This window comes from Macaca nemestrina, chromosome 9, assembly GCF_043159975.1.
Source record: "Macaca nemestrina isolate mMacNem1 chromosome 9, mMacNem.hap1, whole genome shotgun sequence".
In the NCBI taxonomy this organism is placed as follows: domain Eukaryota; kingdom Metazoa; phylum Chordata; class Mammalia; order Primates; family Cercopithecidae; genus Macaca; species Macaca nemestrina.
This window is the reverse complement of record NC_092133.1, coordinates 87,922,914-87,946,017: the sequence shown is the minus strand read 5'-3', so window position 1 is coordinate 87,946,017 and position 23,104 is coordinate 87,922,914. Positions and strand designations below refer to the sequence as shown.

Sequence of the window (23,104 nt, the reverse complement as noted above, 5' to 3'; positions counted from 1 at the left end):
GTACACATAGTATATATGGTACATATATACACAGATAGTGCTATAGTACAAGATACGGGAGATCTCTCTGTATTCGTTCTTACAAGTGCATGTCAAACTACAATTACCTCAAAATTAAGTTTTCTTAGGAAAAAAGAATACCAGAAAGTTTTCTTTTGGAAATAGGAAAGGTGATTCTTAAGTTCACTTGGAAAATAAGCAAAATCAGGACAAAGCAAGGATTTTTACTTTGACTTCTTATCCACACTGTCCTGGAAGTTTAAGCCAGGGCAGTAAGGCAAGAAAAGTTAAGTCATCCAGATAGGAAAGAAAGAAAGTAAAACCACTGGCATCTATCTTAGCCTCTCTGTAGAGAAAGAGGGCTCCTGCTAGACTCCCAGAACCATCCTGCACAGAAATTGGGAGAACCATATGAGATTAGACCAGAGTGAAAGGTCAAAGCAGAAGTTGGAACCCCAGGCTTTATTGTGCAGAACAGGAGAAAAAGCAGCATAAAAGAAAACAATCCTTAGGATAGGAAGAAGTATTTACTTAGAAAACCATCAACACTCTTTAGTCAAAGTTTACCCCTCCCCTCCAAATACACACTTGAGGTCAGGAGTTCAAGACAAGCCTGGCCAACATGGTGAAACCCCATCTCTACTAAAAATACAAAAATTACCCAGGCATGGTGGTGGCTGCCTGTAATTCCAGCTACTTGGGAAGCTGAGACATGAGAATTGCTTGAACCTGGGAGGCAGAGGCTGCCGTGAGCCAAGATCATGCCACTGCACTCCAACCTGGGTGACAAAGTCACCAGGTTGTCTGTCCCAAACAAACAAACAAACAAACAAATACAAACTAATGAGTAATTTAGCAACATTGCAGGATACAGAGCAATGTAAAAAATAAACTGTATTTCTTACATGTTAGCCATACACAAATACGAGTTGATATGAAAATAAATTGTTGAGAGTTGTATAAGACCTGTATCCTGAAAACCTTGCTGAGAGAAATTAAAGAACAAGAAAAATGGAGAATTACTATGTTCATAGATCAGAAAAGTCAACGTGGTTAATATGTCAATTTTCCCAAATTGTTTTACAAGTTTCATGAAATCCCAATCAAAATTGCAGTGGACTTTTTGGTAGCAATTGACATGCTCATCTTAAAATTTATATGAAAATGCAAAGAACCTAGATTAACCAAAACCACTTTGAAAAAGAGACTAAAGTTTGCAAAACTACCTAAAGTTGAAAACTACCTAATTCCAAGACTAAGTATAAAGCTGTAAGTCACTGAGACAATGTTGGTATTGGTATAAAAATAAACAAATATATCAAAGGAACAGAACAGAGAGCCCAGAAATATTCATCCATATATGGCCAACCAATACAGGCTAATTCAATGGGGAAAAAATGGTCTTTCAACAGATGGTGCTGGGAAAAGTGGATATCAATATGTCAAAAGGAACCTAAATCCATACCCAACACCATAAAAAAAAATTAACTCAAAAAGGATTATAGGGCTAAATGTAAAACCTGAAACTGTAAGACTTATAGAATATAAAAGACAATTTGTGACATTAGATGAAGCAAAGATTTCTTACATACAGTATCAAAAGCATAGTTCATAAAAGAAAATTTTGGGTAGGGCACAGTGACTCATGCCTGTAATCCCAGCACTTTGGGAGGCCGAGGCATGTGGATCACCTGAAGTCAGGAGTTCAAGACCAGCCTAGCCAACATGGTGAAACCCCATCTCTACTAAAAATACAAAAATTAGCTGGGTGTGGTGGTGGGTGCCTGTAATCCCAGCTACTAGGGAGGCTGAGGCAGGAGAATGGCTTGAACCCAGGGGGCAGAGGTTGCAGTGAGCTGAGATCCCATCGCACTCTGGGAGACAGAGCAAGACTCCATCTCAAGAAAAGAAAAAGAAAATTTTGATAAATTGACCTACACCAAAATTAAATACTTTGCTTTGTGAAAATCTATTAAAAATATGAAAAGACAAGGCACACACTAGGCACAAATAATCGCATATCACATGTGATACAGAATTTGTATCAAAAATACATAAAATTTCTTGGAATGTAACCAAATTAAAATAATGTGCAAAAGATTTGAACAGATGTTTCATCAAAGAAGACACAGATGGCAAATAAGCACATGAAAAAATGCCCAATACCATTAGTCACTAAAACTTCAAGATACCACTCTATGCCTAAAAGAAGGTTCTACAATTTAAAAAGACTGACACTACCAGGTACTGGCAAAGATGTAGAGTGAAGCAACCGGAAGTCACATAAAGTTATGGTGGCAATGAAAAATGGTGTAAACACTTTGGAAAACAGTTGGATAATTTCTTAAAAACTTAAATGTGTACCTATCATATGACCCATTTAGTCCATTCTGAACTACTTATTTACCCAAAAGAAATAAAAGTGGTGGTTCATATAAAGATTTCTACAAAAATGTTCACAGCAACCTTACTCATAATAGCCAAAACCTGGAAATAATTGTTTAACAGGTTAACAGATAAATAAATTGCTACACATCATACAACGGACTACCCACTAGCCAACAAAAAGAAATGAAGATGCAACAGCATGGATGAATCTTGAAATAATCATGCTGATAAAAAGAAGTTAGACAGAAAAGAGTACATACTGTAGGATCCCATTTTGGTTAAATTCCAAAGGGAATACCTACTGAATAGTGACACAAGGCAGCTGAATGTACCTGGTGATGGAAGAGGACAGGATGGAGGGTTACACAGTGGCGTAAGAAAACTGTGAGGGTGATAAATGTGTTCATTATTTTGATTGTGGCGACGGTATATTCACATATTAAAGTTTATCAAATTGTACACTTTAAACACTGTAGTTTACCATCAATTATACCTCACTAAAGTGATTAAAAAAGAAACCCACCACACTTTCTTTTGAAAACAAAAGACTATTCTTAAGTTCCTACGGAAAAAACCCTAAGGAAGTGAGAATAGTCGGGAGAATCCTTTAAAAAGCCCCCCAGCAGAACAAGAAGAGAAAGAAACTGTTGAGACACAGTTTTAATAACTGATGTCTTAATAACGTGATAAAGCTACATAGGGTTCTAAATTATAGTAATAATAAATGAACCAACAGAGATCAATGATATAAACTAGAAAGTCCAGAAAAAAAATTGTATATATGTAAAGAATACATTAAAATACTACAGACTAGGCACAGTGGCTCATGTCTGTAATCCCAGCACTTTGGAAGGCTAAGGCGGGAGGATTGCTTAAGCCCAGGAATTCAAGACCAGCCTAGGCAACATGGCAAGACCCCCATCTGTACAAAAAAATTAAAAATTAGCCAGGCATGGTGGTATACATTTGTGGTCCAAGCTACTCGGGAGGCTGAGGCAGGAGGATCTCTTAAGCCTAGGAGTTTGAGACCAACCTGGGCAACAGAAAATGACTGTCAGTACAAAAGAATTAAAAAATTAGCTGGGTATAGTGATGCAAGCCTGTGGTCCTAGCTACTCAGGAGACTTGGGTCTGCAAGGCTGAGGCTGCAGTGGGCCGTGACCACACCAAAGCACTCCAGCCTGGGTAACAGAGCGTAAAAAGTGTGAGCCAAGAATTATTTCAAAGTTGTTCAGTGTGGAGTTCTTTATAAAATGAGCAAAGTACAAAACTACTTAGATGTTGAAAAAATTGTGACTTGAATTATGGTATGATATTCAAATAATAAAAATGAAACCTTTGAAAAAATTTGATGACAAAATTTATATAATGTACATCACTTAAGCAATCCTCCTGTCAAAAGTTATATAAAGTACAACTAAAAAGGTTTATACACATGATTTTTAAGTGACTAGAAGTAAATACTTCAAGAAGTTAACAAAGGTTTCCTTATAGGTTGATAGAATTCCGGTATGTTCTGTATTTTTCATTCTAAATTTTCCACAATGCATACTACCTTTATTATCAAAAGAAAAATATAAATACTATTTGTGTATATTTTTCACATCACACAAAATCTATTTTTAACAAACACATGATAAAATTTATGGAAAGTTTCTCACTTTTAAGGTCTATATGTAGTAAATCAGTTAGCCAACTGAGAAAATAAGATCATCATAAAAGGAAAATCCGGAATATTACCTGGCTCATTACTCCTGTCTGAACTCCCCAAAGCAATTCACAAGTGACTATGATTTTCAATTTCACTATTGTCTAAGATTCAGAAGAAAATAAAGTTTGAGAAGCCAGTCTTCCTGAAGAACCCAGCTCTTTACTTACCATCTTCTGCTAAGACCTTTGCTGCATCTTTATCGTCTTCCCACTTTCTAGTCACGAAACAATCTCTGAGGCTGTTCATGGCCTTATGCAGAAAAGTGAGTACTTAGGTGAGATGTTCCAATCACTCAGCAAAACAACTCTAAGAAATGGCAGTAGGCAACAACTTGCCTTTAAATATTTCCCACTTTCATGGATATTCTCATTCCAAATGAGTCTAGGAAATAACTTTACCTTTGATGGAGACAGTGTAACTGCAGAGATGAAACACGTTAAGCAGCAGATAGGGAAAGTATTAAATACTACTAGTCTACTAACCTCATAAGTAAACAAACAGATAATTACTAACTCAACTAATTTTCAATTTTATTAAGGTTTCTAAGGTGATGCAATGAAACAGTAGTTTACAAAGTTGGTCTTGATACTTGTTAATCTAAACCCGTCTGTTTGAAAACTTAATTCCTATAAAATGGGTGCAGATATTTGAGAATTATGTATCTGATAAAGGACTTATATCCAGGATATATAAACAACACATACAACTAAGTAATCCAACTTTTGAAATGGGCAAACAATATGAAGAATATATACAAATAGTCAATAAACACATGAAAAGATGTTCAACATCATTATCTATCAGGGAAATGCAAGTCAATACTGCAATGAGATACAACTTCATCCCCTCTAGGATGGCTATAATCAAAAAGACAGATAATAACAAGTGCTGGTGAAGAAGTGGTGAAACTGGAACCCACATACAGTGCCAGTGGGTAAGTAAAATGGCACAGTCACTTTTGAAAAGAGAAATGAGTGAGTATATGAGGGAAAATATTATTTAACTGTTTTCAGTAATCATATTATTCTGACACTATTTTGTGTGTAATACGGGATAAAGCAAATGAGTAATTATGTGATTCTCTAATTTCATCATCTTCTGATTCAACCAGGGAATAATTCTCCAGTGGAAGAATGAATAAGATGTAGTCCTGAATGTGAACTGGAAATATCTATAAGAACTCTCCTGATTTGGGTAGCTGAGAAGGCCTAGAAGTAATGACCAACTCATGGCAGTAAGCATTCCTATGCCTAGGCTGTCATGTTGAAATACCATTTTCTACTAAAAGAAATCAGGACTTCTTATGGCTGATTCCAAGAGCTCTCTGACATCACAGAGCAAGAATTGATCAAGGATGACTATGATCGTCACATAAGAACTCAGGAGTTGGCATGCAGAGACTCCCACAGGCCACAGGTGGGATAAAGAGGAGTTTCAATAAGGATAACAGGTGCAGCAGCACCAGGCACATCAACTACATTTATATCCATGACACCACAGTGAAACTTACTAACAAGTGTCCTTTGGAAAAACTCATTAAAAAATCAAGTATGGGCTGGATGCGTTGGCTCACTCCTGTAATCCCAGCACTTTGGGAGGCTGAGGTGGGCGGATCACAAGATCAGGAGTTTGAGACCAGCCTGACCAACATGGTGAAACACCATCTCTACTAAAAATACAAAAATTAGCCGGGCACGGTGGCGGGCACCTGTAAACCCAGCTACTCAGGAGGCTGAGGCAGGAGAATTGCTTGAACCCATGAGGCAGAGGTTGCAGTGAGCTGAGATTGCACCATTACACTCCAGGCTGGGTGACAGAGCAAGACTCTGTCTCCAAAAAAAAAAAAAAAAAAAAATCAAGCATTTACCTTATATATATATAGAAGTGGATAACCGAATAGTAGAAGAAAAAAAGTTTCTCTTTAAATAAGTATTACAGCTAATAAATAAAGAGAAATTATTGAACAGAACATCATCACTCTATGTTCTTAAGAAATGGATGGTTCTGGGCATTGAGCACCAACAACTGATAACATCTAACATGATTAAAAGGACACAATCGTCTTTATGCGCCTCCTAATGAGAAAACACCACCCACCACCTGGGAAGCAGTTTTGCCGAAAAATAAAAATCAAATTTAAATCCTATCCAACGGTTAGATGTTTTGTCTATAAGGTAACTAGAAACATGTGGCTATTTAAGTTAATTAAGATTAAATAAAATTTAAAATTTAGTTCTCTAGTCTCGCTGGCCACATTTAAAGAGCTCAGTAGCCACAAGAAGCCACAACCCACAGCTCAGATATACATTGCACTCATCACAGAAGTTCTATTAGTATTGCTCAGTACCCACTCACAGGAAATACAGGAGGGCCTGTGAAACTGCAGAGGGATGCAAAGCAATCCACAAAGTCCAGAATGCAAGAAATTCTGCAGACCAAAGACTTGGTTTCTTAAATAAAATGTAACCAAAAAAAAAAGAAATGGGAAGGAAAGATTGTTGACTAAAAGTGTTAAAAGATAGAGTGAAAAACAGTAATGAAAATCAGGTAAAAGTAAACTATGATGCTTATGGAAGCATGGAGGAGGAAACCAGGAAGAAAAGGAGAGTCCTCGTAAGAAGCTGGACCACACCTCCTTCTACAGGGAGGAAGGGGACTGTGACTGGTGTCGCAATTGAGCAGCAAAGCTTGATTTTCCAGCCTGAGTGCTGGGGTCTTCACCTTCTGGCAACCCATTGAGTTAAACAATTGTTTTCATGTGGTTTTCTACATCTGTATTAAATTTCACCATAAAGAACGGTTAAATAAAATCTCATAAAGTTCATTATGTGGTACCTGGTGAATTACAATAGGCAGTATGATAGCAATTGGGCCTCTGTGAGAAGGGACATCTAAGCCAAACAGAATTGACAAAAAAGAAGGCAGCCTTTGGAAGATCAGAACATTGCAGAAAAGAATATAGAGAAAGGGGCTGGCACGATGGCTCACTCCTGCAATCCCAGCAGGCTGGGACGCCAAGGCAGGAAGATCACTCGAGCCCAGAGATTGAGACTAGCTCAATATGGTGAAACATTTTCTCTACAAAAAATGCAAAAATTAGCCAGGCCTGGTGGCTCATGCCTATAGTCCCAGCTACTCTGAAGGCTGAGGTGGGAAGATCCCTTGACCCCAAGAGGTCGAGTCTGCATTGAGCCTTACGCTCATGCCACTGCACTCCAGTCCAAGATGCAGAGCAAGACGATGTCTCAAAAAAAAAAAAAAAAAGAGAATTTGAGAGGCTGAGGCAGATGGATCATGAGGTCAGGAGTTCAAGACCAGCCTGGCCAACATGGTGAAACCCCATCTCTACTAAAAATACAAAAATTAGCCGGGCATGGTGGCACATGCCTATAATCCCAGCTACTCCTGAGGCTGAGGCAGGAGAATTGCTTGAACCGGGACCCGGGACGTGGAGGTTGCAGTGAGCCGAGATGGCACCACTGCACTCCAGCCTGGGCAACAGAGTGAGACTTCATCTAAAAAAAAAAAAAAAAAAAAAAAAAAAAGAGAGAGAGAGAGAGAAAGAGAAGACGTCTAAGAGGAGGGTGAGCTGTGGTGAGTTTGAGTACTGAATGAATTCCAGTGTGATTACAAAGTGGTGAGCTGCAGGAAGAACATTTACAGGTATCACAGATTTCTCTATGCTTACAAATAGCAAAAACTATAAATGTTAACTCAGGAGTGTTACGTATATCCTAGTGATAAGACACAAAATACATCTGATGTATAAAAACTTACGTGCGCCACTTCAAAATGAAAATGCACACTACTGTCCACACTGGAAGCTGAACCTGTCCCCCGTGGGCCATGTACATGGTCTAACTAAACTCAGAACATGTTACTGCTTAGGGTGCATGAAGTGCCCACTGTAATATCTGGGAGAATGACCTGTAATCCTGTAAAAATAAGAAGCCAACAACAGGTAAGCAATATTGACATCAGATAATCTTATTCTAGAACAATCCTCTAATAAATCAAATGTACTACCGAGCCTTACTTCCTCTAAATCCCAGTCATGGGGGGCCTCCACAAGAAATCTGGAGTGGTCCAAAGAGTCAGCCTTGTGCTTCCACTCTCTGTCAGGCTGGTTGACGTGAAACAATCCTGTAAGCTCTTCTTGGGTATCATGATCTTCTTCTTCATTATCTTCTGCCACTAAAGAGGACGCCATGGCAGAAAAGTGAGAACAAAAACTACAGCCCTGGAGGACTCATTGTTTTCGACAAGTTAGGCCATGAGTCTTCGAACTCAAGAACTGAGGGCCCCTGTCTGTGGTGGGTATAGCAATGGCCACATATGAGTTAGGCACTAAGAGGGCAGGGCAGTCACAGGTTAAGAGAGCCAGGAAGCTATTGCTCTACATGTGTGGGCCTCCTGCGCTCCTGCACGGCAGCAGCTAAGAGGCTGAGGAACGAGACTATTAGGGCTCAAGGGAGGGAAGGGACATTTAAAAGCAGAGCTTTAGATGATTAAAGAAGAGCTCTAAAGAGTGTTGAGCCTCTCATCACTAAGCGTACTTAGACAAAACCTAAATGAAAATCAGTTCACAGCAACCCTCCCAATTCAGTGTGCTGAGCCCAAATGTCTCACCATGTGGCCTTGATCTCATCGTGCAGTAACCAGGGAGCACAATGTAAAGTTCACCACTATCTATTTACTTTTGCATTAATTCTACCAGAAAGTACATATAGGTAAGTTTAATAAAGCATGAAATCAGAAGAGAAGGGCAAAAGGGAGAACAAACTGTGTTATACAGGGTTCTCATTCTCAGAAAGGAAAAAATAAATATTTTTATGGTCAGAAGTATTTTTCTAGCACCAAATTCTCAAAAAGTTTCTCAAGAAGGACTTTTAAATTGGGGACATAACATGATGCAATGGACAGTATTTGCATCAAGTTTTACAACAAACCCATAAGTCTACTTCATAAGACCAAAGTGTGGTCCTCATAAGTTGATGATTAATCTGCCAAATATGAAATGTGATGGCCAGCAATTATGGATGTCAACAATACCAGCCCAATCAACCAATTCCCTCATCTCCTTTTCAGAAAACAATCAGAGAAACTAAAACGTTTCCAGCTCTGAACCAGAATTCTTTACCTGTCCCGTAAACAAGCTTTCGGAGGTTGGGAGCTGCTTGCTGCTGCCTCAGAAAGGCCTCAGCTGCCCTTCTGGAAAGGTCTTCCTTCCACTTGAGGGCACCTGAAATGACCAAAGCCAACCTCCAGTTAGGCTTGTTCACGTGTCTCCCCTCCCTTGAGATCCATCCACAATGCAGCATTTCAACAGTTAATCTCAAAATCAGCAGACCCCCAAATGGAGACATTTCACTGGGTACCACTTCGAGAGCCAAGTTCATAGCAGCAACCAACTAAATTTAAGCTTATCTGAGGTTTCTTTGGAATCATTATTTTCTGCCTTGTAATCTTCTTCCTCTTTGAGTAAATCTTCTATATCACTGGTCTCATCAATTAAGTTCCTTGGCCCCAGTTTCTGACCACTTCTCACTTGAGAAGGCTTTGAAAACTTTTTTCTAATAGCCTCGTCATTTTCTGAGTCCTCTTCCTCTGCACTGAACGAGGAGCTTTCTTTAGATTTATCTTCCAATGCAAACGCCCATTCAGCTGTGTAATGCCCAGAATCGGAAGTCATGAGGGCTGCTTTCTTCATCGGCAAAGACTTCTCCAGATTCACATGGTCACTCTGGCGATTAGCTGGCAACAGCCCTGCTTTACTACCTTCTCCAACAGCCTTTGATCCTGAAATGCCCCCCTCTCCTGCAGTGCAGTCCTCTTCTTCACTGCTTTCATCAGCTTCCTCTGCTTCCCCTTCTTCCGCTGAGCTCCTCTCAAGGTCATCGTCACTGTCAGCAAATGCTGGCAAATCCATTTCACTGTCTTCTTCCAACTCTTCAAGTTTCCATCGTTTGACGCCCTTACCAGCCATATACTGATCAGTCATCTCAGCATTTTCCTCCTCTTCTGCTTCCTCATCACTAGAGCCATTTTCCAACCCATCATCTTCAGATATTTCATCATCTTCTTCATTATCACTATCTCCAGATTCATCTTCATCTCCAAAAACGGCTTTCCGACGCATTCGCCCAGTTTTTAAGTCCGTTTGTTTTCCCTCCTTTGACATCAACAGCCTATGTTGCCAAGGAAATGCAAAATAATTTAACTTGTACATTAATCAGTTAATCTAGAAATGGCAATGTAGTCAACGAAAATATAAAGAAATAGAAAATGTCAAGGAATTGTTTAAGATGACATAGCATAAGGAAAAAATGATCTGATAAAAATTGGAACACTTAATAAACAAACTCAGGCATGGTTCCCTAACACCATACTTCAAAAGAACTTATAGGGAGAATAAAGAAATAAGCCTTTAAAAAAAAATCTAATTTTAGAAAAAAATTGCTTAACAAGGAAGTTAGTGTTTTGTAGATCTTTTGGAAAGCTGATTTATTTCTAAGCTAAAAACACATGATCCTTAAGAGAAATGGCCGAGTCCAGGCCCAAGGCAGGAAAAGGGCAAAATGAGCCTGGATCCTCTTGTTCTGTCAGAAAGTAAGAAATGCTCAAAGACTAACAGAGACAGTTGAAAGGACACAGGAGACAGGCTGAAGGCTCCCGTGGCCAAATCTGGGACAGCATAGGCATCAGGAAGAATAATGATAGTGATGGAAGATAAACCATGGAACAAAATGGAAGTACATTAGTCAGCAGTGATACCAACATAAAGGGGAGAAGTGAAAGCTCTTTGTTAAAAATGCCGGCTAAAAAATGTAGGAGGAATGACAGAGGAAGAACATCCATTTTAAGTCACCAGTGCCATAACTGACAGACAAGAATCATCAGGAGGCTAAAATCACTGGATGAAAGAAAACTGTATAAAGCTAATTAACATAGCAAGATATGTAAAATTATGAAAACACAAATTAGAAAAAAACTAAAAATCATACCATAAGAGATGGATAAGTTAGAATACAGCAATAATAAGCCAGGTATAGTGGCAGGATACAGAAATAATAGGCCAGGCATAGTGGCTCACATCTGTAATCCCAGGACTTTGGGAGGCCAAGGTGGGAGGATTGCTTGAGCCCAGGAGTTCAAGACCAGCCTGGGCAACATAGTGAGACCTCGTCTCTAGAAAAAAAGTAAAAAATTAGCCGTGTGTGGTGGCACACTCCTATAGACCCAGCTACTTGTGGAGCTGGAATGGGAGGATCACTTGAGCCTGAGAGTTCAAGGCTGCAGTGAGCCAAGATCACGCCACTGCACTCCAGCCTGGGAGACAAAGTGAGACTTTGTCTCAAAAAAAAAAAAGAATACCCCAATAATAACAACATGATGACTACATGAAGACTGTATAGAAAAAGGAAGTGCTCAGAATATAGAAATAAAATTATGTATTTTAACTATAACTGTATTAGAAGAGAGTATTCTTGTAGACAAGGATGACTAAAAGGATATGGAAAAATGAAAGTAGATAACAACACTCATTATAAAAGAGTGATCTTTCGGCGAACACTTCGTATCCGTCAGGCATCGTGCTAGGTAGCTTATGCACACTGTAACAAATTACATACTAGGTAATCTCAAAATTTTCAGATAAATTTTACTGGGAATCATCAATCAATCCAACAAAACCAATGTTTTGCAAACATCCACTATGTATAAAGGTATATAAATTCCCAACCCAGACTGAGAAATAATTCACATAAGCCACACATCCATGGAAACCTACCCATGGGAGATAATACAACATAAAACTTTCAGAGACAAGGCATGTGGCTTCTGGACAGCCACAAACTCCCTGACGTTCTAGTGTTTTGGCCACCAAAAGAAAGCGGAGTGCCCTTAGGTCTCTTAAAAAAAAAAACAAAAAGTAACCTATGGAAGATGGTGTGGTATTCGAAGAATATTTGGGGTCTGTTGAAAAATGCATCCTGTATTTTATTTCAAGAAAATACTCCCTCGTAATGTCAGGTAAGTGAAAAGCCCTCAGAGACACATACACACACACCCACAAAACCAAAACAACCTAGAATGAATTCCACCAAAATGTGTTATGATAGCAGAATTACACATCTTCTATAATGTATCTTTTTATTAAAAATAGAAAAAAAGCAGACTTCTCCTTGATTATCTATATCCTCTGACCCAAGTGGCTTGGAACCAGCAAACAGCGTCACCCGACTTGAAGCCATCTTGGCATCAATGGTGGAGATGGTGGAGATGAGACTCTGGACCAGCTCATGGATGGGCCCCACCTCGTCCTGTCAAGGCCACCAAGAAAAGGCACGTGAGGAAAGCACAAAGATCCTGGAGAGACACTGGTTTCACTCAGTTTCTCAAAATTATCTTAGACACATTTCCTGAGAACCTTTCTTAATGCCTCAAAAAGCAGAGAAGAAAATCCTTAGAGCAAAGCTTGAAATGGATCCCCATCTCCATTAAACTTTTCCAAACTTCAGTGAGTATGTAACCTGATAACCTAAACACCTAGCTAGAAAAATCTCAGTTCCAGTGCTACAACAGTGCTAGCTTTTCTAACATCTTTATATAACCCTGATTTTAACTCAATAAAATTCAACTACAGAACTAAGAAATCAACATTTAAAATCCACTTTAAAATACAGAATGAGGAGACCATTGTGAATGAGAACGGACCAATGAGAGCTGGCAAGCACACTGATTTTGTAGAAACGGGGATGGGCTGTGCAGGCGTCACATGGCAGCAGGGCCCGCACTGGGGCCATGGATCAAGGAGGCCTGGAGGACAGGACTCTTCTGTTTGGTAAAATGAAAAAAAAAAAAAGGTATTATTTTTATCCTATATATTTACAATATGCATTTGGGCCTTTATTATAAGTACAAGAGAAAAATCTTCAATAAGTAAAAGTTGAGTATCTTACTTTTTGTGATTAAAAAACAGATTCAGAAAGAGTAATGAGAGTTCAGAACAATGACTCCCGTCTCACTGAAGCCTGAAAACCGTGGCTGCCACCAGGGCAACATAGACAGCGTCTTTGTCATACAGCACACCCCAATCCCAGAAAGAGGCACATAAACCAGCTTCTCCTTCTCATTTAAACAGCGCTTCTTTTGTTGTTCAGGAAGAGCAAAAGGGTCTGAGAGGAAACCGATGTCACTCATGGCAAAATCTTCTACCCCTGGAAGACAGGATCCAAAAAGCCAGCTTCAGCTGACAAGAAGTCAGAAGTATCCACTGTTGACTGGGGGGTTAAAAACGAGCCATAGTCCAAGGGCTTAACCCATGACACTAAAGAAGGGCATTGTGCCACACTGAAACAGTGGCCCTCTAGTTACAAGACAAGAGGTCAGAGAAGAGGGGATTCGATAACACCTTTGCAGGCCTACACACAGCTGGGTTACTTTTAAAACCTCCAGCAAGGCCATCTTCCCTTGTTTGGTCACTTTTCAGTTTTTCTGAGAAATAACGCCATCCCAAGAATCCTATGTGTAATTCTAGTATGTTCTACAACAAGAGAATACCTGGCATATGAATTTGGCTTTTATTTTTCAAGTGTGCTCCTCTTAAATAACCATAAAGTGACACCTGCCGGTCACATTTGATGTTTGTTTGGATATCCTCTGGGTTTGTCAAATCTTCCATCCTAGAAAAATAAACTCAATCATACAGTAGAAATGAATGCCAAAAGTTCGTATACCTCCTTTCATGTGTCAGTGACTCATCACACTCTTGTCCACTAAGCACGTCATTTAGAAAACTAGAAAATGAAGAAATAAGGAAGCACCGTTCACCATCCAGCAGAGGAAAAGGGGCAGGCACACAACTGTGTCTCTAGGCTGAAAGTGACATTCATTCCAGAAGACACCAGACAGGGAGATGACGTCCACCTGGGGTCAGGGAAGAGTGAAGAACACATTCAGAAAATCCCTTTCTGGAAGAGGGTGAGCCTGTGCTCTGGGATTTTTGCTGTGGCTTGGATTCTGGCAGGTGGAGAAAGGATATCCCAGGCTGAGAAAAATCACAGCACAAAGAAGAGCACAAAGGAAGGAAACCCAAGGCACACACGAGGACTCAAGCACCCGGGCACGAAGGCAGCATCACTGAAAACTGAGGATGAACGCAGGATGGGGCCACATCCTGTAGCCTTAAATGCTTTCAAGTCCTCCCATTCTCCTAAACATCTCATAATTAATTTACTCCCAAAGGCACAGCATCTTTGAGCAATGATATAAGTAGACATTTTCCATCAACTACACTTCTACCCCCACTATTCAAATAGGCACAAAATAAATCCTACCACTCTTCTTTTTCCAGACTGTTTAGCTTTGAAATATATGGCCCAGGAAGAAAAAGTTTACAATCACTTTTTACCTGTCTGCCAGGATATAAGGGTGAGAAGTTTGCCATGTGAGAGGCCTAAACTTCACAACTGTCGTAAAATGGCCCAGATTGTGGATTTCTTGGTTTTGATATTCTCCATGCAGCATTCCAGAAAGGGAGAACAGCTTGGCACCCTAAACATTAAAGGAAAATTAAAAATTAAATTCCAATTAAATTCTCATCAATACTGCAACAAAATAAAAGCTCTTCTTGTTTACAAGAAGCAATCCTAAGAAGGGAGATTTGCAGCTGTAGCAAAGCCACTGTTCTGAGGCTTCCAGAGCCTTGCTGGCTTCTTTCAGGACTTATTAGAACCCCACAGAGGCAGAATGCTCTGCAGCTGAGCAGGTTCATCTGTCTAAGTATGGTGAGAAGAGCGAGGTGAGGCATCTGAGCACAGAAATGTTTCTGTGGCTGATGGACCAAAGCAGCATGGAAAGGAAGGGGCAGTGCCTGGTCCTGTAACTGGCAGAAACTTCTGATGTACTCTATTAAGTCCCGACCCCAAAACAGCCAGACACTGCCTGGTGCAGCAGTGAGATACACCAAGAGACCCAGAATAAGCACCCGCTTGAGGGAAACCTTCCAGAGAATGTGAACACATACACAAAGGGAATTCAGGAGCCGAATCCAAATCCTAGAGAGACTTAGCAATGCCTCTTTAGTCTTTTTTTTTTTTTTTTTTTTTTTTGTGAGATGGAGTCTCACTCTGTCACCCATGCTGGAGTGCAGTGGCACGATCTCAGCTCACTGCACGTTCTCCCTCCCAGGTTCAAGCAATTCCATGTCTCAGCCTCCTGAGTAGCTGGGATTACAGGTGCATGCCACCACACCTGATTAATTTTTGCATTTTCAGTAGAGACAGGGTTTGGTCATTTTGCGCTGAGCTCAAAACTCCTGGCCTCAAGTGATCCACCTGCCTCTGCTTACCACAGTGCTGGGATTACAGGCATAAACCACTGCATCGGGCCTCTTCAGTCTGTTTTAGTAGGATTATACTTTAGTATCCAACAATTATTTCTATTCCTACAGGGTAAACTTCTATCCAGAACCTGTGTTTTAATTGCTTCTTTGTCTTGTTCAGTTGTTTATTATGCTTGAAGGAGTCAAGGTGGGTGAGGACTCCCATAATTTTAGGAAAACCATATACTTGACAGATGTTTAGAAACTCAAACATTTCCATTTCAAACCCAAAGCTGCCATCTGTAAGCATCAGTACCTACAAAGAGAATACATCATTTCTCAAAGAAACTACCAAAACAGACCACTTACACTAAGGGTTGGCAACTGGCCACAGGCCAAATCCAGTCCATCACCTGTGTTTGTAACTAAAGTTTTATTGGAACACAGCCACATTAATTCATTTACATATTGTCTGTGGCTGCCTGTGCACTACAACTGCAGAGCTAAGTAGCTGCAAGAGATATGATCCACAAAGCTGAAAATATTTACTATCTGGTCCTTGACAGAAAAGTCGCACTCCAGACTAAGTCAAATGACTACACAGGCATCACCCAGACAGAGAAACCACCACCCTCTTACTTGATCTAAAAGGCAACCATAAGACAATGTCCACTAGGATATAAACTTCCATTTTAAGAATTTTAATGCATGAGAAGTAACTCAGAAAAGGCTGGGTCTAACCTGGCCCTTACCTAAGAAATCCTAATTTAAAGAAATGAAGTTTTCTGTAATGTACTTTTAAGCCAAATAACAGGTCTTTGACACCCAAAGAATGGGAGGCAAGTGATAATCAATGAAATATATTAAATATGTACAGAAAACCAACTTCTTGTTTCAATATCCTCATAGAAAAAAAAACAGTCTTTTTTTTTTTTTGAGAAGCATGCAGTGGAAACCTCTATCTTGCATGTTAACTTGTATAACTCAATTGCTCAGAAGTATTTTTTAAATAGGTACCAGTTTAAAATTAAGTCAAAAAACCGTAAGATTATAATGAATGGTAGTCTATAAGAAAATATAAACAGATAAGACCAATTTTTAAAATTTAAGACACTTCAAAGATGCAAAATAATTTCAGAATTGATTCCTGGAAACTTGTAATTTTAATATTAAATACACTTTTGTTCTTATCTTTCCATAGATAAACTAAAAATAACAAAATATGGAAACAGAAATGCCCATCTTTGATTAAACTAAGTAGTTAATAGAATATCAGAAATAGTGAACATTATCATTTCCATAAATGCAAGAGCGTGTACATTTTCCGTACACTGAGTACTGTATTTTCTATTGATAAATTCTGACCACTTCTTCAGGCAATTCATGTACTCTAGCATTATCATTAAGGATGAAGGTTCTGGAACCATCGAGAAGAAAGGTCCCATCTTCACACAAGTTACTTAACTGCTGGGAGCCTCTATTTCATCTTTTGTAAGCTACAGATAATGCCTACTCACCTGAAGGGTGTATCAAGGGTCTATGTAAGCCAAGTTTGTAGAAAGCAGTCAGCACGGTGACAGGAAGGGTCCAAGAAGAAATGACAATTACTATGATATATTTTTACATATCTATGTACACATATTAATGAGCTCTTATTAGCTGTGTTCATTAAAGGTTTTCTCCATCCTGTGATGTGCTCTAAGATTTTGGAATACATGTCATTGTGCACATTCATGTTTATTATTAATATAATAACATTTATTACTATTATTATCATCAATTCAATCACATCTACTGTATCCCTGATGATGATTATGTTTCCTTTAATAATCATAAAACTCTCTTCCCTTCATCACAGGGTAAATAACCTATCACAGTGCTGTAAGTCTCCATCAGCACCCCAGGATGCCCCTGCTGACTTACCAGATCTGCTGCTTTAGCCAGATCAACTATCACGTTAATGTCACACCCACATTCAATAATGGTGAGTCTGCACTTTTTACCTGTAAGTGAAAAGATGAAAACTTTACTTTAAAAAGACCCTGAAAAAACTGTAACCATCAATGCTAATTTTCATTTTTGTAATTGCATCCAGTAAAACACCATATATGTTTATAGGAGTGTACCAGAAGTTCATTTTTATAAGCAAAAACTGGTAAAATAAAATAAATTCTATCCTGTTTTCCTTGCTGTGTTCTAAATTTAAATAATATCAAAAGTCTACCCAGATGAATAAAAGCGCTCAAACAGGGAAAATTCTGACTTGACAGGCTCCATGATAGCCATGATCTTGCTGTTCAGCTGCAGGCCAATGTCTTCACCTCTATCAAAACTTCCCGTATTCCCACTATAGCTACAAATATCCTCAAACATAATGTAACAGAATATTCATAACGATAATCATTTCTAAATTAAGGTTATAAGAAAATGGTCAAGAAAATATGGGCTGGGCGCAGTGGGAGGCCAAGGCAGGCAGATCCCTTGAGCCCAGGAGTTTTGAAACCAGCCTGAGCCACATGGGGAAACCCCATCTCCCCAAAAAAAACAAAAACAAAAAGGAGGACGGGCACAGTGCAGCAGGTCATGCCTGTAATCCCAGCAGTTTGGGAGGCCAAGGCAGGTGGATCACTTGAAGTCAGGAGTTCGGGATCAGCCTAGCCAACATGGTGAAACCTCATCTCTACTAAAAGTACAAACATCAGCCAGGCGTGGTGGTGCATGCCTGTAATGCCAGCTACTCAGGAGGCTGAGGCAGGAGAATTGCTTGAAGCCAGGAGACAGAGGTTGCAGTGAGCTGACATCGTGCCACTGCACTCCAGCCTGAGCAACAGAGCAAGATTCTGTCTCAAAAAAAAGGAGGGGGGTGAAGAAAAATTAGTCAGATATGGTGGCATACACTACTCAGGAGGCTAAGGTAGGAGGATTGCCTGAGCCTGGGAGGTTGAGGCTGCAGTGAGCTGTAATCACACCACTGCACTCCGGTCTGTGCCACAGTGTAAGACTCTGTCTCAAAAAAAAGGAAAAGAAAATATGGATGCTCCAAAGATAAAGAAAAGCCTCAATCCAACTGTGTTACTGCAATAACAAGAGACTTCAGAGTGCGCATTGCCATTCTACCACTGGAAGTTTATTTCATCTTCCCTCAAACTTGGAAAGGTCACCATCTCCCAAAGCAGACAATTCTTACAGGAAAAAGAGAAAAAGCGCATTTCCACCAGCATGTGGCTTCATAAAGGCAAGCACGTGCACCTGGCACATAGGAGGTACGTGCTCTCTGTTAAATGATGTGTTCACAGTGACCAGGCCTGCTAGGCCCTTCCAAGGAACATGCTTGGCAAAGCCATAGAGCAGTCAGGATAAGATACATATCACATCCTTACCTCTGGGAACTTACCCTTTTCTGAAGTTATAGCTAACTTAGTAAAAGTGTAAGAGAGGTAACATGATATGACAATATTTAACATGCTCCACTCAAGTAAACAACAAACACACGCATGTCCCTCAGATGACAACAGCCACGCCAACTCTGTGTCTGGCATCTTTTACCTGACACGATCGTCACAAGGCCTCTGATCTCGGTCAACTTCTACCAGGTGAAGTTCAGAATGAGGCATTATATCAAAGTGCTCTTTCCAACTTTGGAGGCCCCGTCACCACTGCCACTATTGATGGGGGCTCTAGTGGAGTTCTATCAACCACTGGAATATGATGTTTTTTGTCTTCAAATCCTGAGTCCTATTCATTTAAAAAAAAAAAAAAAGTAAACTCACTTTCAAAATAGAGTAAAAGGTATCAACCTTGTAAGTAGACTTTTTTTTAGTATACTTATAGATATGAGTACTTTAGTGTATTTTGTAGAGAGTACAACAGACAATATATAAATATAATTAACTTGTCAGTTATTAACTTGTTAATTTCTGGCCCCTATCCAAACAATTACTGTTTAATAAAGATGTAACAAGATGACTTCAATAGTATAGAGAGTTGAAAATTAAACACTTCTTAAATCTGACTGTTTTATGAGTGATTTTAATAATTTTTAAAAAATCAAAAAGTAAATACCAAAGCAGTGCATCATAACAGACAAGAGCAGAGGCTCTGGAGTTAAATTTGGCTCTCCTACTTACTGGTTATATGATTGGAGGGAACTCGTTTTCTTGACCTCAGTTTTCTTATCCATAAAATGAGGACAAGAATGATTCCTACTCCGGTGAGGCTGCTGGAAGGATTTAGTTGAATAACGTTTAAAGTACACTGCTAAGAATATCACAAGACTCACTAAATAAAGCTATGTTAGTATTAAATATTGTAATTTTTGTATTTTATATTACAACTACATAAAACATATCCAAGGGGGAAAGCACACTTATCACCATAGAAACAGTTTAAAGTTTAGGAACAAACAAATTCTGTAAATTCTTTTATCCTGGGCAAGAAACACCAAGCAGTGTGCAGATGCTGGAGGCAAGGCAGCTTCTATGGGAAAGGCTTCTCACATTTTAGTAAAAGTCACATACCATGCATCTCCTTGTCCTTTGGAGCTGGACTAGACTTGTGAATACAAATGTAACCTGTGAAAGGCTCCTACTATTTAAAAAGAATCAATGGAAGAAGCACCAGACTGCAGCTAAACACACCTGTGAAAGGATTGAGCCATCTGCACAGCGGACTGAACTGCAACAGCTTTGGGATTTCTCTTCGCAGCATCTTCTTCATCCCCTACCTGGAGATCCTGCAGATGCCACTTCTTTTTCTTTTCAGCTTTGGACCCACTATTTTTCTTTCTGTGTTTCTTCTAGTCTCCATAGTTGCCATTTGCCAATAACAAGTAACTAACCTACAAGGAAGAAGGTTGGGATAAGGAGGTGGGAGAAGCATTTACAATCCAGGCAATACCCAGAAAAAAAAAACAATAAATCTCATTTATTTCTTTATGAAGAGATGATGTATTTGTTCACCGAACAAGGGTAGAAACTGATTAATCATCCCCAATTTCTTTTCTCTCTGTTATGCTATAAATTAGATGACTTACTTCTGCTAAATTTACATTTCATAATTAAGTTACTTTTTATTCATCTTAAGTGTCAACATCAACAGCATGAATTTTTGCAAGGATGGAAATATTATATATCTGCACTTTTTGGTCATTTAGCCATTAGCCTCATGTGGTTACTTAAAATGTACTTAAGGAAACTGAAGAAAGTGAATTTTTAATTAATTTCATTCTAACTCTAAATAGTCACATGTGGCTACCATACTGGATGACTCAGACCTAGATAACAACTGGACTAATGAAGTGGTTTCCTAACTTAATCTACATTTTAATAAAAAATTATAAACATTTTTATAAACCTCCAATATGATTGAAGTATTACTTTTAGTACCTGTTGACTCTGTAAAACTCCTAAATGACAACTCATCTACATACATTTGAAAAATAGCAATATCTGTATGTGTGAGATATGACTGTTTCTAGATGACGCCTGGAGACCCCATGGACTTACAGAGACCCTTTCAGTGATTTCTGAGGTACCTGGGAATCTGTGGCCAATGAATTGGTAATCACTGAATTAGTGAGCTTTTTTAGGAAATCAGGCTCCATAAAATCTGCATAAAATCAACCGTCCTGGCTGCTTTTATGGGCTGGCATTGAGTATCTGCAGCTTTTCCAGGTGCATGCTACAAGCTGTATGTGGATCTATCATTCTGGGGTCTGGAGGATGGTGGCCCTCTTCTCATAGCTCCACTAGGCAGTATGCCAGTGGGGACTCTGTGTGGGGGCTTCCACCCCAAATTTCCCTTCCACACTGCCCTAGCAGAGATTCTCCATGAGGGCCGCACCCCTGCAGCAAACTTCTGCCTAGACAACCAGCTCTTTCCATACATCCTCTGAAATCTAGGCAGAGGTTCCCAAACCTCAATTCTTGGCTTCTGTGCACCCGCAGGCTCAACACCACATGGAAGCTGCCAAGACTTTGGGCTTGCACCCTCTGAAGCCATGGCCCGAGCTATACCTTGGCCCTCTTTAGCCACAACTGGAGCAGCTGGGATACAGGGCATTGAGCCCATAAGCTGCACATAGCAGTGGGGGCCTGAACCTGGCACAGGAAAGCATTTTCCCTCCTAGGCCTCCATGCTTGTGATGGGAGGGTCTGCTATGAAAGTCTCTGATGTACTCTGGAAACATTTTCCCTATTGTCTTGGTGATTGACATTCAGCACCTCATTGCTTGTGCAAGTTTCTCCAGCAGGCCTGAATTTCTCCCCAGAAAATGTTTTTTTTTTTTTCAATTGCATCATCAGGCTGCACATTTGCCAAACTTTTATGCTCTGCTTTCTCTTGAATGCTTTGCTGCTTAGAAATTTCTTCTACCAGATACTCTAAATTATCTCTTTCAAGTTCAAAGTTTCACAGATCTCTAGGGCAGGGGCAAACTGCCATCGGTCCCTTTGCTAAAGCATAACAAGAGTCACTTTTGCTTCAGTTTCCAAGAATTTCCTCATCTCCATCTGAGACCACCTCAGCCTGGACTTTATTGTCCATATCACTATCAGCCTTTTGGTCAAAGCCATGTAACAAGTCTCCAGAAAGTTTCAAACTTTCCCACATTGTCCTGTCTTCTGAAGGTCAACTTCTGCGGGATTTCAGGAGCCAGAGGAGATACACTGGACTATCTGAATTCTTGAGTTTTTCAATCTGCTTATATGATTAGACTACTCAACCTCTGGTAGAGATATCTCTCTGTCTTGCCTTCCTTACTGAGGCCACCTGCAAGACAGAGAAGGAAAGGGACCAGTGCAGCTACAGTGGAGGAGCCTTTGCTTAGGCTGATTGAGAAAGTCACTGCCAGAGTGAGCATTCGCTGGATGGCAGAGGCTGGCTGCTTCTTGTAGTGTGCCTCACCTCTGTACAACATGTCTACTGATGAGAAAAGACACATCCAGCCAAACACAGAGGAGCTGGGAAGGCTCATCTCTGCTTTCTCCTCACATCTGTCTTAGTTTGACTCTTCATTTTGAAGCCAATAGAAGTTCAGTCAACCTTGGCCAAGAGGGAGTTTTATTTTCACAGGTGGTAGCTCATTCATAATAACCTTGAAACACGAGTAAAAACAAAAACAAGGGTCAAAACAGGTCTGGTCCTCATGGACACTGAAGGTGGAGAGTGGTTCTAGATTCAAAGCAGCTCTAGGACCTAGTATGTAGTATCTGAGTTGGACCATCCTTCTGCTGCTCTCCCATTCATTTAGCCCCATTCTTCATGGCTACAACTATATGTCCTTTAACCAAATGACAATCTTTGTAGCCTCAATTTCTATCCTCCCATTACTTAGAATCCATAGTGGTTGTGACTATTTCTGGTGGTACATCTCAGTGTCTCATTTAATTAAGAAATAATAAAAATCATATGAAATGCCAAAAATTTCACTCTGCATTTTACCTCAAGTCAGTAGCAACATTTAAATTGGAATTTTAAAATCCTCAGGAAAGTAAGCTGTGTAATTTCTTTGAAAGATCTTAGCAGAAAACATCGTGCCCTGCTGTCACCTAGAGCAGAAGCTGAGGCTCCTTCAAGGTGCTCTGTGGGCCCTGTGGCTTGGGGGTGAGGGCTTTGGTGGCCTGAGCAGCACATTCAGAGAATGCTTACCCAAAGCAGGTTAGCAGAGTTGCATTCCAGACTGC

At 39.8% G+C, this 23,104-nt stretch overlaps 1 pseudogene; it reads right to left on the bottom strand.

The window, feature by feature from the left end:
* The window catches only part of LOC105486709 (ribosome biogenesis protein BMS1 homolog), a 49,216-nt pseudogene extending 27,794 nt beyond the window's left edge, over positions 1–21,422 (bottom strand).
* Between the last annotated feature and the right edge of the window lie 1,682 nt (positions 21,423–23,104).